The 25,452-nt window shown below is 38.6% G+C and overlaps 1 protein-coding gene across 10 annotated transcripts in view; it reads left to right on the top strand.

Moving 5' to 3' along the window:
* Positions 1-7,318: 7,318 nt before the first annotated feature.
* CHL1 (cell adhesion molecule L1 like) overlaps positions 7,319-25,452 on the top strand; it is a 203,692-nt gene continuing 185,558 nt past the window's right edge. For 3 of the 10 annotated variants that reach the window (XM_032290495.1, XM_032290506.1, XM_032290505.1), the window contains exon 1: positions 7,663-7,735. The gene's annotated coding sequence lies outside the window, so the exon portion shown is untranslated. Of the gene's footprint in view, positions 7,423-7,662; positions 7,736-8,267; positions 8,491-8,521; positions 8,541-25,452 lie in introns of those variants that run through there. The other 7 variants (XM_032290498.1, XM_032290500.1, XM_032290504.1 and 4 more) reach the window with 6 other exon arrangements.

The following is a 25,452-nucleotide window of genomic DNA, read 5'->3' on the forward strand; positions in this document are numbered from 1 at the left end:
TTGTTTTTTTGAGCTGAAGTCTTGCTCCGTTGCCCAGGCTGGAGTGCAGTGGCGTGATTGCAGCTCACTGCAACCTCTGCCTCCCAGGTTCTAGCAATTCTCCTGCCTCAGCCTCCAGAGTAGCTGGGATTACAGACATGTACCACCATGCCCAGCTAACTTTTGTATTTTTGGTAGAGACAAAGTTTCACCCTGTTTGCCAGGCTGGTTTCCAACTCCTGATCTCAAGTGATCCACCTGCCTTGTCCTCCCAAAGTGCTGGGATTACAGGCATGCACTACGGTGCCCGGCCTATGTTTATCTGCAGGAGGGTTGGTTGGTTCTGAAAGGACCCATTATTAGAAATCCATAACTTTATATTGGAAAGAGAAATCCATAACTTTATATTGGAAGTTAATTCTTATAAACCTTTTGAAACATAATTTTCTTGGCTGCTTCATTATAGGATTACAGAATAATCTATTAGGTTAAACAATGTAAAATTTTCATTTTCCAGGTCAGAAATGGTCAAATAATGGTAATTTCATATGGTTAAAACTAGTAATTATGTTCTTAGATATTTATAATTTATTTTATCATTGAATATCTATGGGCATATAGAGTTTTCTGTATTTCAGGTTACTTACATTGTACACAGTCTTAGAAGTGGAATGTCTGGGTCCCAGTTTATGTACATCTTTAAACCTCTTCAATAATTGCTATTTTTGTTATCAAATTATAATATAAATAACATGTAATTTTTTTGTAAAATGGTTGAATAAATTATAATGTTTAATTTGGTTTTCATCCTAGAATTCTTTCATGCAATTATATTTTGGCTTTACTATTTTTTCTTTGGCAAAAATATTATAAATTAATTGATTTGTGTTTGTTTATTATAATTCACAGTGAACACATTCATTATGCTTATTAGCTTCTCTACCTTGTCTTTGGATAAATGTATCAGAATATTTTAAATGCCTGGAAATATTTGAGACTATCATCATCAAATTTTCTCCTTTATTCATATTTAGGACTTTCAAATCTACTTACATTTAGGAATTTCTAAAACCAATTTCAACTTTTATCTTACATTCAGTGGGTACATGCACAGGTTTGTTACATGGCTATATTACATGGTGCTGCAGTTTGGGGTGTAAATTATCCGGTCACCCAGGATCATTGAGCATAGTACCTAGTAGTTACTTTTGCAATCTTTAGTTCCCTGCGTCCTTCACTTGTCTAGTAGTTCCCATTGTCTAGCGTCGCCGTCTTAATGTTTATGTGTACTCAATGTTTCACTCCAACTTGTAAGTGAGAACGCAGTATTTAGTTTTCTGTTCCTGCTTTGATTTGCTTAGGATAATGATCTTCAGCTGCATCCATGTTGCTAACAAGGACATGATTTTGTTATTTATTTTATGGCTGCATGGTATTCCGTGGTGTACATGTAATGCATTTTCTTATCCAACCCACTGTTGATGGGCATCTAGGTAGAGTCCATGTTTTTGCTATTGTGAATAGTGCTGTGATGAACATATGAAAGAATGTGTCTTTTTGGTAGAACTATTTATTTTTAATGAGATGGCTGGGTCGAATGGTAGCTTTGTTTTAAGTTCTTTGAGAAATCTTCACACTGCTTTACACAGTGGCTGAAATCATTTACATTCCCAGCAATGGTGTATAAGCATTGAATTTTAGGAAACTTTTAAGATGGTTTCTATATGCAAGTAATAATTTTTGAAAATGTGTTTTATATTTTTATGATTGTGAGTACACTCAAACATAGAAAAAGTAATTTAAACCAATAAGCGTTTTCTGTTTGGAGAAAATTCTCCTTGATATATAGGCAATACAAGTGTTATGTATAAAGCTCTTGCCTGGTTATGCGCCCTTAAATGTTATAGTATGAGCTGGCACAAAACTATCTAAGTGGCAAACACAAAGGATATGGCATAAGAGAGAGTAACTAATCCCTATAAGATAAGGCAAATTTTTCATGTCAATATAAACAGAAGATTTGGAACCCTCGCTGTGGGCTTACTGTACTGTGGCATAGTGCTTTGAATGCCTAAGGAGGTTTGTCTATTTTTCATATTCTGAAAAACAACATGAAAAAAATAAATTGATAGGTCTCCTTTAACTCCTCAAAGAAAATCAATGCAATTCTTATAAAAGATTGAGTTATGTTTGTGTTAACAGAATGCATCACATACTAGCAATCTGTGATTTAAGTACATGTCTGCTAATTAATTTGTTTATTTTACAGAAAAAATAATTTAATTGAAAGTATGCATATGGTTCCTAAACAATATATGGAAAGGGCCAATTGGGCCATGCCTTTTTAAAAAAACTTATCAAAATATGTCTTAAAAGGATATGCTGTTATATTAGAGTTCAAAAGAATAAAGTCCCAACACGTGTCTAAAGATATGCTAAACCTTAAGACTATCTCAAAGCAAGGATAGTAAATACCTAACATGTGAGAACTACCTCTTGTATAATATCAATGATAGAAATTGCTAATAGATCACTTTAATCTTTCCGGATCAGCTCAAATGCAGGGTCAGGGTCCTTTGGACACAGTTTCAGTAAGTTACTACCAATCAGTTAGGTTAGTTTATGAAAGTAAGATTTTTTGCCATGTATACACCTCTTATTAAACAACCACCACAAGAGAATAATTTTACTTAGAAATGTATCAAGAATAAGAATGATTTTGATTTTAAGAAACAGGAAACCATTGAAACTATTTTACATGAAACTTTTTTTGTCTCACCTAGCTACAAGGTCAAGTTGTATTCCAGTTTCAGCTTTTAATAGAAAATAAACTTTTGGTTTATTTGAAGATCCAGGTCTTCAAATATAATTGCCAAGTATCTGTCTCTCTTCTCTTTTCTCTGTGGTGACTTTATTCTCAAGAAGTCTCTTTCTAAGTGGTGATAAAAAGAAGCCAATTTTTCCTGCTTTATGTCATACCTGCTGAGCAACCCTCAGTTTTTTCCTGGTAGCTCATGCATAAATCCAAGGTAGCCTTCTCATTGGCTTCTGTTGGATCTGATGCCCTTCATAGCTTTAGTCACCATAGACTTAGGAGTAGAAAATATTAGCTGGTCATGCCTTTGTAACATGGACCAGGAGTAGCTAGAAAGCATTGGAAATAGCCTCAATTCAGTCACAGAAACACAGGAAATATTATTCCCTAGGTCCAATTGGGCAAAATGAATGGAGATAAATGCTGGGTAAGCAAAAACAACAGGTATTCATGGTAGCTTCCATTCTTATTTTTCTTGACTATTCTTCTAAAATTGTTCTATGACAGAAACTACAGTTGCATTTGTTAGGGTAAAGTTTAAGCAGTTATAATAAAAGTCTCCAAAGGAGATTGGCTCAAACTGAAAAGAGAAGTTCAGTTTTTTATGATAGTAAGTAGGTTCTGATCCTCAGAGTCATACAAGAATTCAGGCCAGAGTGGGGTTTCTTTGTCATCCTCAACATGAGCTTTTTGCCACTGCGGGTTAGTCAAAAGGAAAAGAAAAGTGAACCTAGATTATCTTTAAGTGGATGAGCTGAAAGTTGCCAATAGCACTTTTTCTCATGTCCCTTTGGTGAGAACCTAGTCCTAGAACCAAACTAAGTCAAAAGGGTGACAAGAAAATTTAGTCTTCTCAGATATAAAAGGAAGCTATTGAAGAATATGTTATCTGAGGTCCCTTTCAGATTGAAAAGATTTTGTACCATGTTGGAAACAGAGAGTTTTAGATGAAATTCTTATCCTTCAAACATATGAGGACTTTCTGCAACAAATAGGAACTATAACCCAGTTCACAGGTCTTTGAGATAAGACTTGGCTGCATAGGATTTTGGAGCAAACCATCAGCAGGAGAGCAAACCAGCCATTGCAGGCATTGCTGATTGGATGGTGAGGAATCCTTCTGACCTGCCCAAGTAATCAATGGATGCCTTAAAGCATGAGCTTTGAAAACACTTAACATTATGCTGGCTATATAATTATAATGTTATTAATGACCATAAAGTTTCTTAGCCCTTTTTAAAAATCCATTGAAAGTGTTTGATTTGATGACCTCCTAGGGCTGAATCACACATATTAATGATCCATGGCATGCTTACAAGATTTTATCTTTTTATTTGTTCCAGAATTATTACCCTTTGATATTTAATACATATCATTTTGTTCTTGTATTAAAGAACGAGTTAAAGGAGTATTGACTCTGTCAGGATAACTTTGAAGAGTTAATATGGTCTTTTATAGCTTTATTAATATCTAAGCTGAAGGTGGCTGCTTTGTACTTCCAAGGTTGCCTTTGAAGGATCTATTCCTCCGTGGAACATCCTGCTTCCTGCTTTTTATTTATTTTTTATTTTTTTTTTTTGATAGCAGTTGGCCAGAAAGCCCCTGTCGATCTGTAACTATTTGGAACTGCTAGATTGAAATGCCATTTTCAAAACTCCAGCTCCTCAGCTAAACAATTTTTCTAGGAATGATGCCATATCACTAGGTACTTGGCTTTGCCAAAAGGCAATAGTACTCCAATGGCCCTAGCTCTGGGAATGCTACCAAATGTTGGTTCAGGCTGGAGGTAGGCAGTAAATCAGCAGGAGAAGCTGATAAATGCCCTAGCTTTTAATACCTTTTATCTTTTTCCAGACGACTGCTCTATCTCTCTCACCTTCTGCTTCTATTCATGATAGTACCATTTTCTCCCCTTTTTTTTGTGCCTTGATATTAGAATTTTTATTTGAAATGGCCTTCCTCAGTTATCAGAGAGAAAATTCACACCTTTCAAAGCTAAGGCAATCACATTTCCATGTGACTCATAAGTAACTCTTCTTTCTGTAGCACCTATATGCAACTGTGGGATGCCTGATAGAGTAGGATTATATGTTGAATGGGAAATGCGGTCTGAACAAAGTGTCAGACAGTAGACTGAGAGCCAGGGGAGGGTTCCAAAGCAGCAGCAGAAGGCATCTCTAGCAAGCATCCACTCTGGCTGGGGGCTTCCTTCTAGTTCCAGCCTTCCTGGAAGCTCAGGCAGAGTTGCAAATTCCTTGGACCAGGCAAGCCTAGATGTGTTGCCTGCTTTTGGTAATGTATCAAACACATGAACTCATCCTTGGAGATGACAGCTATGAGGTATTGGATGTAGAAATTTAGGTCATCTGTCTTCCTTTTTCATTGCCTTAAAAATACTGTTTTCTTTATTGGTTTATCATTTGCCTGCCTTCTTTCTTTCTTTCCTGCCTTCCTTTCTTCCTTCCCTGCATTTTCCCTATCTCCCTCTTTTCTTTCTTAAAAGTTGGTTGCCTGGGCTAACATGTACTGCATACATGCTGACTTCATTACTTTCCCTAGTAATCTGTGTGTGGCTATTATTTCTTCATTTGTATGCACTTAGAAGTATGTTATCTCTCTTTCAATAAAAACTCATATTTAAGAACTGACCATCTTCTTGTTTTGGTTATTGTGGCTTGGTATTGCCTAATATATTTTTGTGGTATATGATTTTTTTTAATAAAGCAACTGGCCATGTCTATTGAGTTTCCTACTGAACCCTATCACGCAGACCAGTGAGTGACTGATAAATAGTAGGTGCTCAATAAATATTTGTTTTTTAAATAACAATCCTCTGGTCAAGCAGACAAATCACCAAGAAGGAAGGAGCTATATATTTAAGAGTAATCTGTTGGTCTGGCCAAAATGGAGTTCTGAGTCCTTTGCTGAGCTGATGTTTACCCAGAAGATGGTAAACTCCTGAGACCAACTGGGCTTTGTTGTTTTTCTCTTGTGGCTCCTTGACCTTGGAAATGTTTTTCTACAGGCACTGCTGTATTTCCCCTGTTGGAATTTTATTTAATATTCTATCTTTGTTTCTACGTTAGAAAACATGCCATGTGAATAATGATGCCTCGAGCAAAAGAAAATCACTCCAGCAGGACAATTTAAACTTAGGACAAATCCTGCCCTCACTTGCATTCACAATTTGCCAAGGCAGTCAGTAAGAACTGTGCCCACACACAAACTGACAGAATTGAGGCCCCAAGGTTAGCGATGATTAAAATTTAAAAGTCCATTTACTCATTTTCAAAATATTTTATTCGATTGCTTCTGAGGCAGAATCACGAGTTGCCTTTGCCTTTGCTGCTCCCAGTGATGGCATCCAACTCTGAGGGTAGCTCATCCAACTCCAAGGGTAGCTCTGAGGGGAGCTAAATATCCTCATTGTTCAATGTGCTGGAAGAGAACAAAATGAGGCTGTAAGGTCAATCTCACAGCCTTAGTGGAGTAAAAATTAGAAGTCAATAATTCTCTTACCAACAAAGAGGACTTGCATTCAACAGGATTTTTTAAAGTGGTATTGTGTAAGAATTTTGGAAAATACCACCATAATAGAAAAAAAATTAAAGTGGCATATAAATCAAATATAGTGCTAAAATTATATTTTTCCACATGAATTTTGGAATCCATATATATATATATATATACATATATATATATATACATACACACACACACGCATATATATATACACACACATATATATATACATATATATATATTGTTTGTGGAATTGATAAAGCATCAGAACTGGCTTTTTGCACTGAATATGATCACAGAAGGCTTTCTTCTCCAATAGTGAATTAATAAAGATTAAGTAGGAAAAACGTTATGAAACAATGTGGTAAAATTATGGACTCTGTATTAGGGCAAAAATTGAAAAAAATAGTAGAAGGTCTCTAGTTTTAGGTATGCACAATTTGACAGCGGATGATTATAGCATATTTTGTAAATTCAATAGCAAGCTCCACCACGCCCTTGAATGAAGGAAAGCAAGACCATTTTTAATACGTACATGGCACCACACCCCTCTAACATGCAGCAATGGGAGAAAACCAGATTGGCGACCTGTGTATGGAATATGAACTGAGTGAAACCATCGGGAGCAGGGAGGCGTTTCTTTCAAATGTCTCTCTTGCAGATAAAGGAGCAGAGATCCTACCTCTTTTGACCAGGGATGTTGAAAAGCACGAGCAAAGTTTTTGGCTTGGTCCCTTGCTTTCCACAATGAGATAAAGTCTTAAGCCTGTAACTCTCCCTGTCCCATGGGAGTGTGCAAAGGGAGGGAAAATAAGCGGCGTGGGTGAGGGGTGGTGGCGCAGAACCGAGGAAGGGAGGAGAGGAGGGAGCCAGCCTCTGGCAGGAGGGCGTGGAGCCGGGTGCAAGCCAGAACAGGTCCAGCCTTCCCAGAGCCAGCAGCGGGAGGGGACAGGCGAGGACCAGCGGGAAGCGGCCGGCAAGAAACTCCCTCGGATCCGCCCAGAGCTGCTGGACCCTGCTCGTCCCTGTCCCAGCTCCCAGCCTGCTTGGGGGAGAAGTTTCCCGAGGGCAGGTACCAGACAGATCGCGTGCTGGAGGGGACGCAGGTGTGTCGGGGTGGGGGTCAATTTGTATCCCTCGTGCCAGCCCTGGGGGTTCTCCCATGGAGAAGGGGCTAAGGGTTTGCTCCCGGGAGAAGGGGGTCAACTCGTTATGGAAAGGAAAAGGTGCGCAGTCAGGGTTCCTTGTCTGAAGTGGGGGTGGTCCGAGGTCCCTTAGTCTTCACCAGGGAAGAGACACCCCCTTTCCAAGCCCCGCCCCCGGGTGGCTGAGGCTGGATTCAGACAGCTCGGGGTCAGTCGGATGGAGTACACTGGGTCCCCGAATCCTCCGGCTCCCACTCACTCCCGCCGGTCGCCGGTAGGTTGACCCTCTAATTTCCAGCCTCTCCCACCCCATCCCTCGCCACCCTCTGAAGAGGATTCCAGATCCCCCTGTGGATTCCCGTCCTCTCTACGGTAGGGGTCCGAGGTCTAGCTAGTTTGGGGGTCAGTCCCGGCCTCTCTCTCCCACCACGCCCCTCATATCCCTGGACACCTCCTAGGCTGTGGGGCTCAGATCCCCTCCCAACCGACTGCCCATGTCTGGCTCCTACTCTCAGGAGAGGCTTCTGGATCCCAGGGGGGTTCAGAAAATGCCGCCAGCCTGGAAGCGAAGAATCAATGGACCGCGGGGGGTGCGGTGGGGGGCACGAAAAACCAGAGAGGGGCTAGAACTCCACCTCCCCAGACCGCCGAGGGGGCGCGAGGGCAGGCCGGCGGCCTGGTTGCCATGGCTCCTGGTAGCGGAGCCGGGGGAGCTAGAGATGCCAGTCACGGATGGTCCCTTCTTCCTCTTTGTGCCTCTCTGTTTCTCTCGCCTTTTTTTTTTTTTCTTGAGTGTGAGTGTGCGTGGGGAGGCAGCAGGGAGAGAGTGATTAATTTGGAGAGCAGGGATTGGAGACGGGAGGCTGGGGAAAGCCGGCCCCTCCGTTCCCACTCTCCTGGCTCGCTGCGAGCAGCACTTTCTCAGCCAGGGCAGGGCTGGGGAATTCCTGCGAAAAACCACGCGCGGAGGAGCCGCCGCCGCGCTGGCACAGGTACCCCCGCCATACGGCGCAAAGGGTCGAGCGCAGGGTGGGCGCCGGAGGCAGGGGAAGGCGTGGGAGGCCAGTTGGGCAGGGCAGGTGTGCGTCGGCACGGCAGGGCGACCTAGCGGGGAGGGAGCCCCAGGCTCAGCCCCTCATTGAAGGGCGGCGGGGTCCAGTCCGCTGGCTCGTGGGAGCCGCTGAGCAGTCCCAGAGCCAGCAAGCGGCCGCTTGGCCACGCGCGTGCGCGATGGCACGCTCCCGCTGGAACGCGCCGTGGGCGGGGAGATTTGCGCGTGCGCGTGGAGATGGGCAACTGGTGAGCCACCTGGGCTTGCTCTAGGCGGAGGCTACCGGGGCGCCCACGTGGCTTCGAATTCCAGCTCCACCATCGCTGGGATGTGTCACTTTGGACTAGCCATTTAACTACTCCGTCGTGCCTCAGTTTACCTTTCTCAATAATAGGGAGATTATCAATACCCTCTGTATTGGGTTGTTGCAAGACTGGAATGAGATAATACAAGTAATTTAACATCATGTCTGATGCATAATAAGCACTCAAAAGTTAGTTATTGTTGTTGATAGCATTACTGTTAGTTAATCCTCAGTTTAATTACATATGGTGGATTCTCATTTCTCTGCATTTTTATTGAAGTCAAAATTATGCGTTTTCTAATTTTGGAGAATAATCTTAAGTAGAATATGAATATTTTTACTGCCCAGTGCAACTCCTACAAAGCTCTGGCTTGCAGCAGATTGGAAGAGAGAAACTGATCAACTACTGATGAAGCTGGCTTTTTGGTGACAAGAAAATTAGAAGTTTATCCCACAGTTTTATTTGTAAATCTGTGTTTTCTCTTTCACCTGCAGATGTTGCAGTCGGGTTTGTCTTAATTTCAGCCTCATTCTGAAGGACCACCCTTTGACTTTCATAATTTAACTTGGTTATAGAGCCTAGGTATACCCTGGCTTTCTATTTTGTGGCCTTAAGTGCTGCAGGGGATTTACCTCTAGTAATGGCAGAGTATAGTGTGTAATCATTCCTTGCAAGCTCCTGAATATTGTAAGCAAATATGGAGACAAATAGTTATTGCTGGGTGGGTGTGAGTACTGGCTATGGCAGCTCATTAAAATCTCTTTCAGGGCATGTTTGCACCCACTTCACTGCAGAAGCACAGGACTATGATGATGAATATGTGTTTTCTAGATTGTTATTTGTTGCATCTAGATTTACGGATTATTTTCTTTAAAGAAAAAGGTATAGATATGTCTTGATTCCTCATGGTTATATAGAGCTTCAACTTATCAACTGATAAGCAAACTGTATACTTTATGGGCCTAGCTGTAGGTCTAAGAGGAGTTGATGTTGCACATACTATACTTACTACACAAGTTAATTCATCTTATTACAGGAATTGGTTTAAACTAAATTTTAAAAATCATTTTATCATTAAAATATAAAGGTTTCTTGGTGAACTTGAGGCAAGTAAAGTCAGGCAGATGTCACCATCACATAGTGACCTTTACAAAACAGAACTCACCCAGAAAAACATTTGTTGGATTTTATAGTTGCTTCTGAAGTCTTTGAAGATAGGAAGTTATTTGCCCCAAAATTGCTTTGTTTAAATAATTTAGCCTGATTTGCTTTTATGGAAAATTAAGGGTGATCAAGATAATTTAAGATTCTTGTATTTTTAACTGATAAAGGAAAATTAAGTAATAGAGGGGAACTAATGGTGTCAGATTTGAAGGAATGATTGTCAGGAAATACTGAGAGCATCACTGCAGGTAGTAGTGTTTGGCTTTTGCAAGACAGCCCTCTCATCCTCACTGTGAATATGTCATCTTTAAAAGGTACCTTGAGGAATTAGTGTGACAGCTTGTCTGAAATTCATGTGATCATTTACATATTGTTTCCCAGGAGCTTTGGCATTAAATGTTTCATTTATTGGAAATTATTTTGCCCTTTGATTTATGACAGCCAACCGTGCAGTAGAGCCTAATGTATTTTAGAAACAATAAAATTAGCTTTTCACCATTTTGTATTTTCTCTAAAAATCTAAAAGCAATGCACTTGGAATGCTTATCTTAGTCCAGAGACAAATGGTAAGAGTAGAAAAACATGACAGATTGGGAGGTATTGAATCCTGAATTTGGGAACCTAATTGAAATGCAAAGGTATAATCAAGAGAATGAACTTGTCTCTGTAACAAGGTTGTTTTCAGTGATGTACTATATTATCTGATTTAATCAGTGTTCCTTGTTATTTTTTCAAACCAAGATTGAGAATAGTATATTTTCAATTATGAACATTTTGATTACAGCTTCATTCTAACTAATTCAGTCTGAAGAGAATGCAATTATTATGGTGATTTACATACAATATGCTAAGTTAACACAGCTAATGAGTGAAAGCATAATATTCTTTCTATTCGTTCCAGGAAAAATATTGTGCTAAGCATTCTTTCAAAGAAAAGATTACATTATTCGCCAACATTTTATGTCTACCTACAAGTATTATTGGCATTGAGCCATTTTTCTCTGCTATTAAAGTGAAATCTCTTATATTTTGGTGATCACATGCCTTTCCTCCCTCCCCTTGGGGGATGCTGGAAACAATTTTCAATTTAATTAGATATGCTGCTTTCTTTTTTCTATACATCTTTATCCGAGGAAAGATTCTGTATTTTCTAATTTTGGAGGCTGCTTAACACCTTAAACATTACTAATTACTGCAGTTTATTTTATGTGTGTCGCAATAGTGTAGTTAGTTAATTATAGCTTTCTCATTAGCACCACGTAGAGAATAATGAATTAACACATCCCTTTGATCAAAAGGGATTTAAGTTTATCTGCTGAGAATAAAAGTGTTATTGTGTTACTGAAAGTCACTATAATTTTCCCAAGAAACAAATTGGTTGGAATTCTGTATCACTGGGTTAGGAAGCTCGATGAATGAGTTGGATTGATCACAAAGTAGAGTAGAGCTGTGGTTGCTTGGCAACCTGACATTATTCTCCAATTTCTGGTATATTTATCCAGTAAACTAGAAAATTCTGTTTTGTTAACGAATGTTTTAAGTCAGTGCACAAATAGACCATAACTAATTGAGATTTTATGTGTTGTGGATAAAAAATGATCCTGCTTACCTTCTCATTGTGTTTAGATAATAAAAATACAAAGGACATATTCTGCTTTCAATTTTAAGACTTTTCCCTAAAGTGTTGACTTCACGTTCCCATAATTTATTCCTAGCAGAAGAATACAACTTGTATATCTCTTTGGAAGTCAAATTATTAGGGGTATGTGTGTGTGTCTGTGTGTGTGTGTGCATGTGTGATGTTTATACACATAATTTCAATAAGAATCACAACTAGAGTTTGAGGTGACGTGAATTCTCAAAATTCATGGTTTGCTAATTGAACTGACAGTCTGGTAAATTTAGGGTGGGTATAAATATCCGATTCAAATCACACTGGCAGATGATGGTAAGAATAATAAATGCATTGAACTTGGCCAGTATATAAATATACTTTGTGCTTTGACCAGCGTTTCTTATCCTGGTAGTCTTATAACATTCCCTCTTCTAATGTTTGGCTGCATCTTATTTCCCCTATAGTTGTGGAAATGGGAGCTCTGTTGCCCATCTATTTCACCTCTTCCTAACTCCAGGGACTACAATTGTGCCATTTTCCTGTACAACCTATGAATTTTATTGTGCATCGCAATTCCCTTCTCAGATTGTAAACTCCTTGAGGTCACACATTTCCTTTTATGCATCTCATAAACTCTTAAAGTGTCTGGCACAGTGGGAAGCAAACTGATGTGGTGGTTATGTGCACTGACTATAAAAGTCAGGCTGCCAGGGTTCAAAATCTAAGTCTGTCAGTTTGCAGGTATGTGGCATTGGCTTAGTCATTTTGACCTCTCTAAGAGACTAATTTCTTCTTTAAAAATGGGAATAGCCATACCTAACTCATGTGTGTTCTTGTGGACATTGTATAAGGCAATCTATGCAGACAGCTTAGTAGCACTTATTAAGTGATCAATGAATTTTGGCTTTTTATTGCAGTCATAATTATCCTTCTATATCCTGCTCAGTATGTGGCTAGACAAAGATAGAGGGATAGTGTGTGTGTATATCCATGTTTATCTGAATAAGTGTGAGCCATGATCAATGATGGTGTCAAATGGAAAGCTGCTGATTCCTATGTTAATTATATGCACATATGCCAATACTAATTGTTTCACATATTTAAAAGATTTTCTGAATAAGTTATTTTTAGGCTTGGCTGAAATTAGAAACATCTGGAGAGTTCTTTAGAACTACCAACCCAAATCAATTCAATTACAATCTCTGTGGATGGTGACCAGGAATCTGGATTTTTGAAAACTTCTAGTTTTCAAAAACTAGATTTATGGTACATTAACACACCCTAATGTACCATGATGGTTGAGAACCACTACCTTAGATTTGGGTAGGTCTTCCATAAGATTGTGTTGGGCTAAGGCATTGGTTCACAGTTACCTTGGTGTCATGAATGTGGCTGGAAAGAGAAAAATCTTTGGCAAACTTTTGAGGTTTTTCTTACTAATCTTCTTGGTTTAAATAGCACTTTATTCTCTGAAGATCTCAAATGTGCTTTTCATTTGCTGTGTATAATTTCATTTTTCAACCAAATGTCTCTGTGAAAATGGTAGGAAAGAAGTAATTATCCTGATTTTGCAGATGAATGGAGTGAGCTACACTGAAATTAAATGATTTGACTAGATTCATACATTTAGAACAGGCCCAGATAACAAGATTCATAACAAGATTCCGGTGACTTCGGGTTTTGAACATTTCTCTGTTTTGCCTGCAGACTTTCAATGAGGCAGGGAGAGTTATTGTTTTTGGACCAAAATAGTATATCAGAAAAAGCTGTAAAAATGAGACATTCATCCTTTTTCTGGATATAATTGTGCAGTGTAAAGGAAAACAGGTTGTTTTTTTAATTTCTAAGAAAAGACCCAATAGTCTATATAGGATTCAAACCAATGTCCCTTGGACTTTGAACCCAGCTTGTATAAATATTTCATTTGGCCCAAAGCATAAATTTCAGCTAATATTTAAAAACTGGAGATTTAATGTAAAAATTCATATTTCTGACTTATTTTAAAAGGCTTGATGTTCTCACAGTATTGGACCTGAATGACCAGGTGGCAGAACACCACAGGCTAGAACCAAGGGGTTTGTCCCCTTGATGTTCTCAAAACAGTTCTTCTTTGGGTAAAATGAAGCTTCCCCTCACTTTCATTTTGTATGATATATATTCCTCTCACCTTCACTTTGTTCCTTTCTTTTATATAGTTCATACTCCAAAGGGGTCATTAAGGGAACTTAAAGACGGACCCACATCTTTTTGGATGGGATTAGGGAAAGCCTGCAAGGGCTGCTGAAGCACATCTGTAGCTGTTATTGTCCCTTGTCCTGAAGGGACAATGGGAAGGTGAAGTTCTTGGAAGGAGGTGGGAGCAGTAGCTCTGGAGGAGGGCTGTCAGGTAGGACCTATAGTTTTTGGTAGAGGAACATAACTACTGTCAAATCACAAGACAGTGTTCTGCTTTTGCCCCAAGATCTCCAGCTGCTTCTCCAACAAGGCAGTAAGAGGGCAAGGGAGCCTGATGAGAGTGGTTTGTGTAGGTCGGTCCCAGAGTAGAGCAGGATGGAGGCAGGCAGAAAATGGATCTGAATCTGGGAAGTGCATGAGGAATACCTAGCACATCTTGAGGGTTTTGCATGTGTGGAACATGAGTTCCTCAAGATGGGGAAAGGGAAAGCTTGAATTTCCAAAAGCAGTATAAAATTGGGAATCACCAAGTTTGTATTGAGGGCCATCTTCACCCCTTTTTCTTTGTCATTCCTTTCTTCTCCCTTCTTTGATTGTCCGAGGTGGGTGTGCTCACATTCATTGGCGGGTTTCAGCTGGGACTTTTAAACTTCAAAACAAATTTGCCTATTCTCTTACATTATCTCTGCTTTCTAAGATAAGAGCTGACACAGCAGACAGAATAATATAAAAGATGTATTCCAGCTTCTATGGTAACAGGTTTGCATTTTTAGCAGAAGTTCCTCCCTAACAAAAGCTTTTGCTGTAAGTGGTGATTCTACTGGGAGGAATTGTAGTTATGATGCCTGGGAAAGTGGAGATGCCCTCAAATCTCAGTCTGGCAGCTGACAGTCATGTAACCTGGATGCCTGGCTCTCTGGAAGAAGCATCCTTCTTCTTTGCTATTGTTGTGTCAGAACAAGGACGATGATGGAATAGACCAGAGTGCACTGGTTGCATCCTGATGTGAGGAATTTTTGTTTCCAGGGACTAAGCGATGTATTTCCCAGAGTAATAGAAGGTAAGTGGGTAAAAGATAATGTGGGGATTTTGGTGATCTGTTGCTGTTAGAGTTATTGGAAATTTGGTTTTTTATTGTGTTGAAAACCTTGCTAAAAACTGTAAAGTGACAGAATATTACCTTATTATGGGATGCCTTATGTATTGGTTATGTTCAGAATAGATAACATACCTCATGTGCAAAAGGTTCAGGGGGAAGATAAATACTGACCTTTTCCAAGACTCTGATACTGGATGCTGCATTTCCAGCCATTCAGAAGATTGCTTCCGAATATTTCTATTTTTAAAAAATCATATCTTGTATTATTTGAGTGCTTTATTCTTTTTAGAAAAATTTTCCATGTCATCTCATCTGACTTTTACAATAACATAGTGAACAAAATGAAACAAGTTGTTAGCCCATTTTATAGATGAAAAAACTGATGCAAGGTCAAATAGTGGGCTTCACCACTATTTCATTGTGCCTAAAGTGGTGAAAATTAGAATGAAATCTTAGATATCTTAATATATAACCCAGTTCATAGTCCACTCTACTGCTTTCAGGTTTTCTTTTATTTCTTTTCCTTTCTCTTTTGTGTGTGTGTGTGTGTGTGTGTGTGTGTGTGTGTGTGTATGTGTGTGTGTGTTTTGTTTTTGGCGATAGGGTCTGGCTTTGTTGCCCAGGCTGGAGTGCAATGGCTCAGTGCAACCTCGAATTCCTGGGCTCAAGTGATTCTCTAACCTCAGCCTCTCAAAGTGCTGGGACTAAAGGCTGGCACCATCATGACTGGCTAATTTTAATTTTTTTTTTTTTTTTTGGTAAAGATGAGGTTTCACTATGTTGTCCAGGCTGGTTTCAAATTCCTGGCCTTAAGTGATTCTCCTGCTTCCCCCTCCCAAAGTACTGGAATTATAGGCATGAGCCACCAGGCACAGCCCAGATTTCCTTTTTAAAAGAAAAGAGCAACATTGGATAATGATTTTTTCAAAGGAAATCTAGAATCACTGTATGAACTGAGAGCTACCTAGGGGAAAAATTGAGAATGTTACCAGTTATATTTTGAGGGTTGAATGTAGTCCTGGCCAAAGATAGGGAGATAGACTTTTCCAAAGCACCCTGAATTCTATGATACGTGTGTGTGTGTGTGTGTGTGTGTGTGTGTGTGTGTGTGTGTGTGTAGGTCCTGTGAGGCATTGATCACCACTTTGTGCTAGAGATAGGACTGAAAAACTGTGCCAGTAAGAAATTTAAATAGCCACGACTTAGCATTTATCAAGTGTTTATTACGTGTTTTGCAATCTCCATATCAGTAATTTGAGGAAAGTACAATTATCATAACACCCATTGTAAGCTGGGTGATGCAGACACAGAAGGGTTCTTGTCCAATGTCACACAATATGTCTTGCAGTGCCAGACTCAGAACTCAAACTCAGAAGTGTCTGATTTCTAGCCCCAGCAGCACCCCCTTGAATAGCAGGATTCTTCAGCTATGGTCTTCACTACAGACTAACACTCTTTCCTGTTGTGCATCCAAACTTACCTGTTCTGTGTCCCATTATCCCAGGTAAATATGTAGAAAAGTAGACATAAAGGAATCCTGCTGAGGTATTACCTAATAATGTATAACTATTCCAGGAATGGTGGCATTTTAAATGAGGCCTTAAAACCTGCCAGGCATGGTAGCTCAGACTGGTAATCCCAGCACTTTAGGAGGCTGAGATGGATGGATCACTTGAGGTCAGGAGTTTGAAACCAGGCTAGCCGACATGGTGAAACCTCATCTCTACTAAAAGTACAAAAATTAGCTGGGCAAGATGCTGTGCCTGTAATCCCAGCTACTCAGGAGGCTGAGGCAGGAGAATCACTTGAATCCAGGAGGCAGAGGTTGCAGTGAGCCAAGATCGTGCCACTGTACTCCAGCCTAGGCGACAGAGGGAGACTCTGTTTCAAAAAAAAGAAATAAGTAAATAAATCTTAATGCAACTTTAGGAAACTGAGGCTGGAGGATCACTTGAGGCCAGGAGTTCGAGACCAGCAAGATTCCATGTCTACAAAATAATATACAAATAAATAAAAATAAAAATTAGCCAGGTGTGATAGGACATGCCTGTAGTCCCAGCTACTTGGGAGACTGAGGTGGGAGGATCACTTGAGCCCAGAAGTTGGAGGTTACAGGAAGGAGACATTGGCGTTCTCTCCAAAATCAAGTCATATAAGCATTTGATGCTCTGACTCTTCCTGTACCAGACCCTGCGCATCATTATGTGTACAAATGAAACTTCACCTTCATTATCATTTTTCAGTTCTTGGCAGAAATGTTTCTGATACTCTAGAATATCAACATGCATGGATTTCCCTAACTTCTGGGCATTATATGTAACCAATTGCATTTCACGGTTGGCATTTCTACAAATGCATGAGTATCTGCTATTCCAGATTAAAATAGAAATAGTTGGCAATGGCAGCTGCCATATCTCAGCCTTGCTGTTCTTGAAAATGACACTGATCATGATGGCACTGTCATTATTAGCAGCTGTCAATTAAATTAAGGCTTTGGAAGAAAAAAAAAACGACTCTATTTCAGGCACAGTCAATATATTTAGGAGTTTTAAAAGGTTTTTGACTTTTTGTTTGGGATATTTACAAGCAAATATTCATGTATTTTTAAAATGTGTTAATATAAATAGCATTCTCAGATGCCCAGTGGCTCCAAAAGGCCCCTTTTTTGTGTACTAGACAGTGACAAGGATAGTCTGCTTCCTGCTTTGGCCAGACAGGAGATCCCACTTCCTTGGATTATAGAGAATGAATTTGCTATAAGGCTTTTGTTTGACCCATGCCTGCTTCTCTGGAATACAAGGCTTGGCTTCTCAAGAAGTAGGTTTATTTCTGTGTTGTAAATTCAATAATTTTTCTCATTTGTTCTATAAAATGTATCTAATGACATAGTGGAGAATTCATTCATTAGATTAAAATTTAAATATGTGAAGAATGGTTAAGGCATTATACAATGGCAAGAAATTGAAAACATTGCCCACAAGGGTAAACAGACAAATAATAATAATTTTAACATTTATCACCTATATCTACATGAATAATACACTATATTGGATTTTTGTTATTGTTCACTAATTTGAGACTATTTTCTATAAAGAAGATCTGAGTGAATGGAGAAAGACAGCTAAAACAAGCCTGTTTAAATTTGATCTAGACTTCATTTTGCTTCGTGACCTTTAGCAATTCTCAGAAGAGTTAAATTTCGAGGGGTCTCAACAATCTGCTCTTCCCATGCATACAAGTTTCTGCATGTAATTGATTTGGGCTGAACTGATTTTGAACACAATTGATTTGCTTTAAATAACATTAAAGAACCAAGCATTCAGCAATTCAGGTGCAACTCATGCACACTTCTGAGTCAAGTTCAAATAAATTGGATTTGACTTTAAACACTGTCCCCTTAAAAAAAGGGCTGGCAGTCATCAGAATTAATAATGCCATCCAATCAAGTATAAAAACCGATATGGGTGGTTTGGATCAGAAATTGATCTCCATACACAAAGCCTTCTTTTAAAAATTTGTTATGACCTTTTGTTTTCTTGCTTTACTCGCTGTAAACTGAGGAGAGAAACATTTACTGCTGCCTCCCCATGGCAGTTGGAGGATTAATGAGCTAATATTTGTAAAGTGCTTTGAAGATAAAGGTGCCAGCTATTATTATTACTAATAAACCATTTTTCTGCAGTGTAATTTTGGACAGCAGCCATTAAAAACCCATTACTGTATTTAACAGTAAGACAGTCTGCCACTGCCTAGTATTTACTTCCTCAATTAAGCATGCATTTCACTTCCTTTGCCCCTCCAAATTCAGAACTGGTGAGGAGATACAGAAAGGTATGTGTCATCATTTCCCAATATTTTTATGATCGAAATGTTAGGTTTGGGTTTTTTGATTGTCTCAGCAGAAAGCTAGACTATATCCTCGGTGGGAGAGTAGTTGAGCTACACTTCTGTTTCTGTGCCTTCTGAAGGAAATGGAAGGCTTGGTTTTAGGCTTGTCCTCAACCAGATTTACCCTGTAGTATATTATCTTTGAAGATAGCATTCCATAATCTCTTTTGTTATTCAACTATGGTACCATGAATGAAACTGACTTATTTGAGTGGTTGTATTTGTGTACCTGCATGAGGGTGGGGTTCACAGCTCACTCCTAAAACTGAAGTGGAAAATGGAGGTAATTATGCAGCTATCCCATGTCCAAAAATATTAAAAAATAAAACTAGAGACCTTGAATTATACAAGGTAGTTTTTTAGTTAGTAATTACTATTATCGGTATATGATATTAAATCCTTTCAATCCTGATTTATTTTATCTATATAGATTTCCTAAACTCTCAGATGATACAGGGTATTGTAAATATTTCTCACATATTGCCAAAACAATGTTCATTTTCCTCTGATGCTATTGTAGTACTGCAAATAAAAGTAAAAAAAAGAAATAAATGACCATAATGAGATGTCTCGACTTTCAACAGCTATATTTCAGGTATTCAAATCCTAGGCCAATATCTAAAAGCTGAACAAAAGAAGCCTCAAAGCAACTTACATCTCTTTCCTTGTAAAAATTTGCTAAAATATAAGCAATTGATTATGGAAATAACTTCCTCATTCAGTGACTATTTGCTCTTAATTTAGAGCCATCCTAACACACATAATTGTATTATTTAGCAGATGACAAAGTATAAACTGCAAGTTGGAACAGATGAGGAAAATTTTGGAAATTTACTCTAAGACAAAAGAAGTTATACCTAATATTTCTTCAGCAGCAAGGGAGACGGATAGAAAAGCTAGAAAAAGACAACTCAGAAATGACTATATAGGTGATCCTGAATCATTAAGAAATTATGAAATAGTTTAAAATAAAAACATAAATTTTGTTGTACCACCTTTAGGAGTACAGATCATTTATCTGAAAATCATATGGAACTAATCCTTCCTAGTGGTCTAGTTGTTCAATAATGTTAAATACAAATTCTTGTATTTAACAGAACCCAAATCTTTTAAAAGGTTTCTTTTTGCAAGCAATGCACTAATTGTGATCCAAGGTGGGTGCTGTTGTTTACAGATACGATTTTGTATTGCCCATTGCAACTTTACCACAGAGTGTATTTTTTTATTACTATCACTTAGGGAGACTCTTTGTGAACTCACGCTATTTTCATCATTTGTTTTGTTTAATTGCATATGGGGAATTCACCATATGGCTTAAAACTATTTAAGACCTCAGTAGATACGTGTTTTGTGTATAAAGTTATTGGGGTATCTGTAGGGATGTACATAAGCTGTTTTCTATTGGGAAGAAAAGTACCTTAAAGCTTGCATGTAGCTAACAGCAGAAATGATGAAAAAGATTCTGAAATATAGCCAAGTAACAATTTGTGTAAAAGGTGAAGGCACATTGTTCCACTTACCTATTACTGGATGACAAACTAACTCATACCTTTAAACAATAACTTCAAATGACAGCCATTTTATGAAATCTCATGACTTTGTAGGTCAGGAATTTAGGCAGGGCTCTACTGCATGATTTTTTCTGCCCCATTTGGTGACAACTATGGTCATATGGTGGTGTTCAGAGAGTGGTGGGGGTGGGCTGGTGGCCCCAGGATGGCTTCCCTCACATGCATGGTGCAATGGCAAGGAGGGCAGAGCTCAGCTGGGCTCTTCTTTCTGTCCAAATAGTCACAGGGCCTCTCTCCTGGTCTTTCCAGAAATGTCACTGGACTTTTCACACAATGACTCAGGGCTTTAAGAATCTAACTTGGAAACTTAAAGGCTAGTCCTCAGACAGCTCAGATTCAAAGGAAGCTCACATCCAACTTCTAGTAGACACGGTAGCAAGAAATACTAATCATGAAAGGCATGCTAATTAAATAATTATTAAACCCATTGTGATACACCATTCACTCACCATATGATTGCTTACAAAAAAGGAAAAAATATGGAACCCTCTGTTCCAAGGGAACACTCCTTTCCCCCTTTTGACACTTCCTAGAGATCTTAGACCCACACAACTGTGAGAAAGGAAAATGGTGTGAGTGAACTTTTTGGCAAGGCTGAAGTGCCCTGGTTTTGTCCGGAGAGAGAATAAAAGCGAAAGGAAGGAGGCATCCAGTTGGCTGAGAATACTGTTGGCTAAGATTCTTTAGCAGGGTGGGCTTTTCTGATGCTTTTGTCTTCTGATCTATTTAGGTTTATCCTTACTCTTTTCCATTTAGCCGAGAAGTGGCTTGGGTTTAAGAGAACCAGGAGTATCTCAGCAGAGTCAAAAGGGCCATAGTGAAATCCAGATGTCAAGAAACAAGGAATTGACTAGATTAGTCAAAGCTTCACTCTTGAGGAGGGAGAGAAAAGAGCTCCTGCATTTCCTTCTATTTACTGATTACAGCCACAAATGGAAAAGGAAGCAGGCTTTTTGCCCTGAAATAATGATGATACATCGGGCTGCAGAGCTCCTATACCTATAACTCTGTGAAGCATGACTATAATGGAAAGAAGACTGGTGCGTGGCTGGTACCAATATTCTTAGATCTTCCCGCAGTGTTACGAGAGCACAGAGCAGGATGCAGGGCGAGGATAGACAGCAGTGGAGCTTTCTTGGGCTATTTATTTCTTTCCAAATGCTCTCTGAAAGTGGATGAAGAACTACTGCCACGTGTGATGTGGGTTCAATTTCTATTCTCATTGCTTCTACTTCTCTGTTTTTCCAGATCCTACCATCACGTTCTTCCTTCTGTGGCTTGGCCATTTTTTTCTCATTTTTTTTTTCCATCGTATGTATAGGAACTATACATACGATCATTCCTCTGCTTCTGAACCATTATCCCATCCTTCTGATAAACATGAGTAGATGTTTTTCCACCGCAGTCTTCCCAAAAGCACTTATAGAGTATTGTACTGTATTTTCCATATTTCATAAATGCTTCAACAGGCAAAATGTAATATACACAACTCAAAATTGCTGTGCTATGATGAATTTAGTTCTCTACTGGTAATGCTATGAATTGCTTTTGAGCAAAAGATACAATATCTAGATATTATTTAATTTGATAATTGTAGTAACTAGCTATTTAAGTGAGATAGGTATTAATCCTGTTCAGACAGGGTCAGTGGAACAAATGGAACTGACATATGTGGGAGTGGAACTGAAACTCAGATTGTCTGATTTTGTCTTAAGTTATTTTAATGACAAGTCATATAGCCACTGATAAAAGGGTTTGTTACTCAGAAAATGCAGTCTTCTGGACAAGTTTTATTTTTGCATGATATAACCTAAAGTGTCATATGTGTTAAATTCTGCTGTCTTAGATTTCAGGAAAACAAATGTAGAGTGTTAGAGGCTGGTGGTGAGAGCGAGCTGAGAAGGGTGACAGTAAACTGAGGTTTCTACAGTGAGTTTGCATTAAAAAAAATACTTTTTGTGGGTACTGGAACCCAAGCAACTCTCAGATTTTTCCATAGTCTATTTTACATAGCATAATACATTTTTATTATGACCAGGAGCATCTGTTTACCAGTCTTTCTTTCACCATTTACCATTTCCTATCCCCTATATACCTCCTGTCTCTGCTTTTATACTACCACAAAGCCTGCTTCAACTTTCCCCTCAATACACTGAGATTTTTTTCTTCACTAACCATTCTGGAAAATTCCTCGTTCAGCCTTCTAATCACTAGACCCCTGCAACCTTTCCTTCACTGGATTTCTGCCTTGTATAGCCATTCTTCACTAAGGTGTAAATGGCACTGCTAAAATCCCCTTTCTTGCTTGTCACTTTGACCGTGATGTCACTTACTTCCTGAAAATTTCCCCTGGCTCCCTACTGCTTTGCAGGCCAAGTAACTGTCACACTTCGTTTCCACTTTCAGCTGGACTCAGGCTTCATTATTCCCCTCTCTGTCCCTGTATCCTTAGAGACCCTCTCCTTTGACTCAACAGCTCATTGCTCCTGTCTTCTCAAAGCTCCTGTCTTTTCACACCCATTTCCTGCTGTCCTTTCTTCTTAAAACAACCAGTCACTCGGCAGTCTCCAGTTCTCTGAGATGACATTCTTCTAACCTCACTATATTCAATACTTGTGTCATATCTTTGTAGCAACTTCTAATTCACTTAAGATTTTAACTGGCTCATTAAAAAAATACACTAACTGAAAATAAAGGTTTTATTTCATTATCTTAAATGAAATATCAGTGTCACTGGCAAACAATGAAAGGCAGTAGCAAACTATGTAGTTACTATGATGAAAGCAACCTGAAGTCATCACATTCTAGGTAGATATTGTTGCCTGCCCTGGACTCTGGGCTTGACTCCTGCTCTCTCTTATAAAATAGGGAGATAAGAAAAGTTAAATTGTTATTAATATTCTACAAGCACCTACTTGAGACATTCAAAATTTTGTGGTAAGAAGCGTTGAAAAATAATTCACAGGGAATACGATTTCCGTGATGCGTTCACCTATGTCCTGCTCAGAACATATCTAAGATCATCTCAGGGCTGACAGACCATTCAAGGAGATGCAGCCCAGCTCAAGGAGGGTATAGCCACCCCTAAGAAAAAAATCGTCATGCTCCTCCTCTTTCTTTCTCCAGTTTTGTTCCCACATTTGATCATTAAATGAAAATTATGAAGTTCCTGCTGAGTGAAAATCACTGCTGGATAGATGAATTCCAAGATGAAATAGATACAGCTTCTGGCCTGAAGTTGCTTACTGTTGCCATTGAATATATGCACATAAAATATTATTAAAATAGACCTAAATGCCTTTTCTGGGGTCTAGAACTCTCAAAATGTTGTGAACCTCCAATCTAATTAAAGAACTGACTCAAGTATAATGCAAAATAGAGGATGAAAAATGCCATAGGAATGTATAGATAATGCATTATGGTAGATTAGAATAGAGAAATATTACTTCCAGCTTGTGCACTATAAAAGTTATAGTAGAAAAGAGGTGGAATTTGGAAGGCAAAGAAGAAATTGCATTGCAAAGAAGAAATTCCATTGCAATGATTATTTCTCTGAAGCAAAATAAGTGTTCAAGCCCAATTTAATGAGCAATTAATTTTTAGCAATATTTTTCACAGTATAATCTAGTACCATTTGAGAAAATTTTCTGATGTGATAAAATGTGATTTGAATACCTGTCTCAAGTTCTGAAAAGATTTCTCACATATTGTAAAACAAGAGCCCTCCCTAATTTGAGTCAGGTTAGAGAAAGCCAAACATAGGTGGAATATGGATAACTTTACTGTAACTACATTTGGGGTATCAACTTAATGCTTGCTTTACAGAAAGATTAAGGGGAGATAGTGTCATCATAGGGCTCTTTGATGCTAATAATCTGTTGAGGTGCTTTTCGATTGTGAGATGAACAAGAAATCAGCTGATCCTAAGGGGAAAATAGAGCTCCTTCCTTACATTTCAGTTGGGTTAATTTCTTCTCTACATTTCAGAGTATTGCTAACTCCATCCACTGATCCCTTCTACGGTCTGGTTTTCAGTCCTAGAAGCTTAAGTAAGGCTATTCTGTAGACATAATATGCATGTGAAATGAAAAAAGGAGAAAAGTAACGATAAGGACTTCAGATATTAGGGTCTGACTGTGAAATAATAGATTCTTGTAATTCTTGTATTCATGTAATCTTCCTACTTTTTTCAAGTGAAAATATTTCCTATATTTTTGAAGAGACATCAATGTTATGTGCTGCATTATCAATTTTTTTATTGGCCATGGAAATGTTTAAATAATTGACTTGTTAAATCTATTTTATACATTGCATTTTAATTACATTTATAATTTTAAGAAACTTTACTTTTTAGAAAGGTATAGGTGTGAATACCCATGGTATTGATTAGCAGCAGATATCCTTGCTCCCAATAGCACTTTATTTAATGCATCCTTCTCTATGAGTGTTGTAGGTTTTTCACTTATATCTACAAATACAGAAGATATAACTTACTAAAAATTCTATGCAAATAAGTCCTCATGTTATGAGAGAGTATAAAGCAATATTTACAGTGATGTGAAATATTATAGTTCTATCTTCTGGAATTATTCTTTGCAAAGATTAATTATGTACATCTAATGAGATAACAGTGACAAGGCATAATTTAGAGATTATAAAGCAGAGAATTTAAATGAATAGCATGTGCACACACACACATACAGACATGCAACTGATCTTTTGCAAATCTCCGTCACATCAATTGTGTTGAATCTATTCTCTTGGGTTATACTTTCTCCTATTAGCAAAATGAAAACCTGAAAGTAGTATGTTGAAGAGATTCCCATGTTGACTGCAGCATTATTTACAATAGCCAAGATATGGAATCAGCCTAAGTGTCCATCAACAAATGAATGAAGAAAATGTAGTGTATATATACACAATTGAATAGTACTCAGCCATAATAAGAATGAAATTCTGTCATTCTGGTAACATGGATGAACCTAGAGGACAGTACACTAAGTGAAATAATCAAGGTACAGAAAGACAAATATCCCATGTTCTCACACATCTGTGGAGTCTGAAAAAGCTGATATCATAGAAGTACAAAGTTGTTAGTGCCTCTGGAATGTATCAGGGAGGGG

Source organism: Sapajus apella, unplaced genomic scaffold, assembly GCF_009761245.1.
Source record: "Sapajus apella isolate SASKATOON/1434 unplaced genomic scaffold, GSC_monkey_1.0 scaffold23, whole genome shotgun sequence".
Classification (NCBI taxonomy): domain Eukaryota; kingdom Metazoa; phylum Chordata; class Mammalia; order Primates; family Cebidae; genus Sapajus; species Sapajus apella.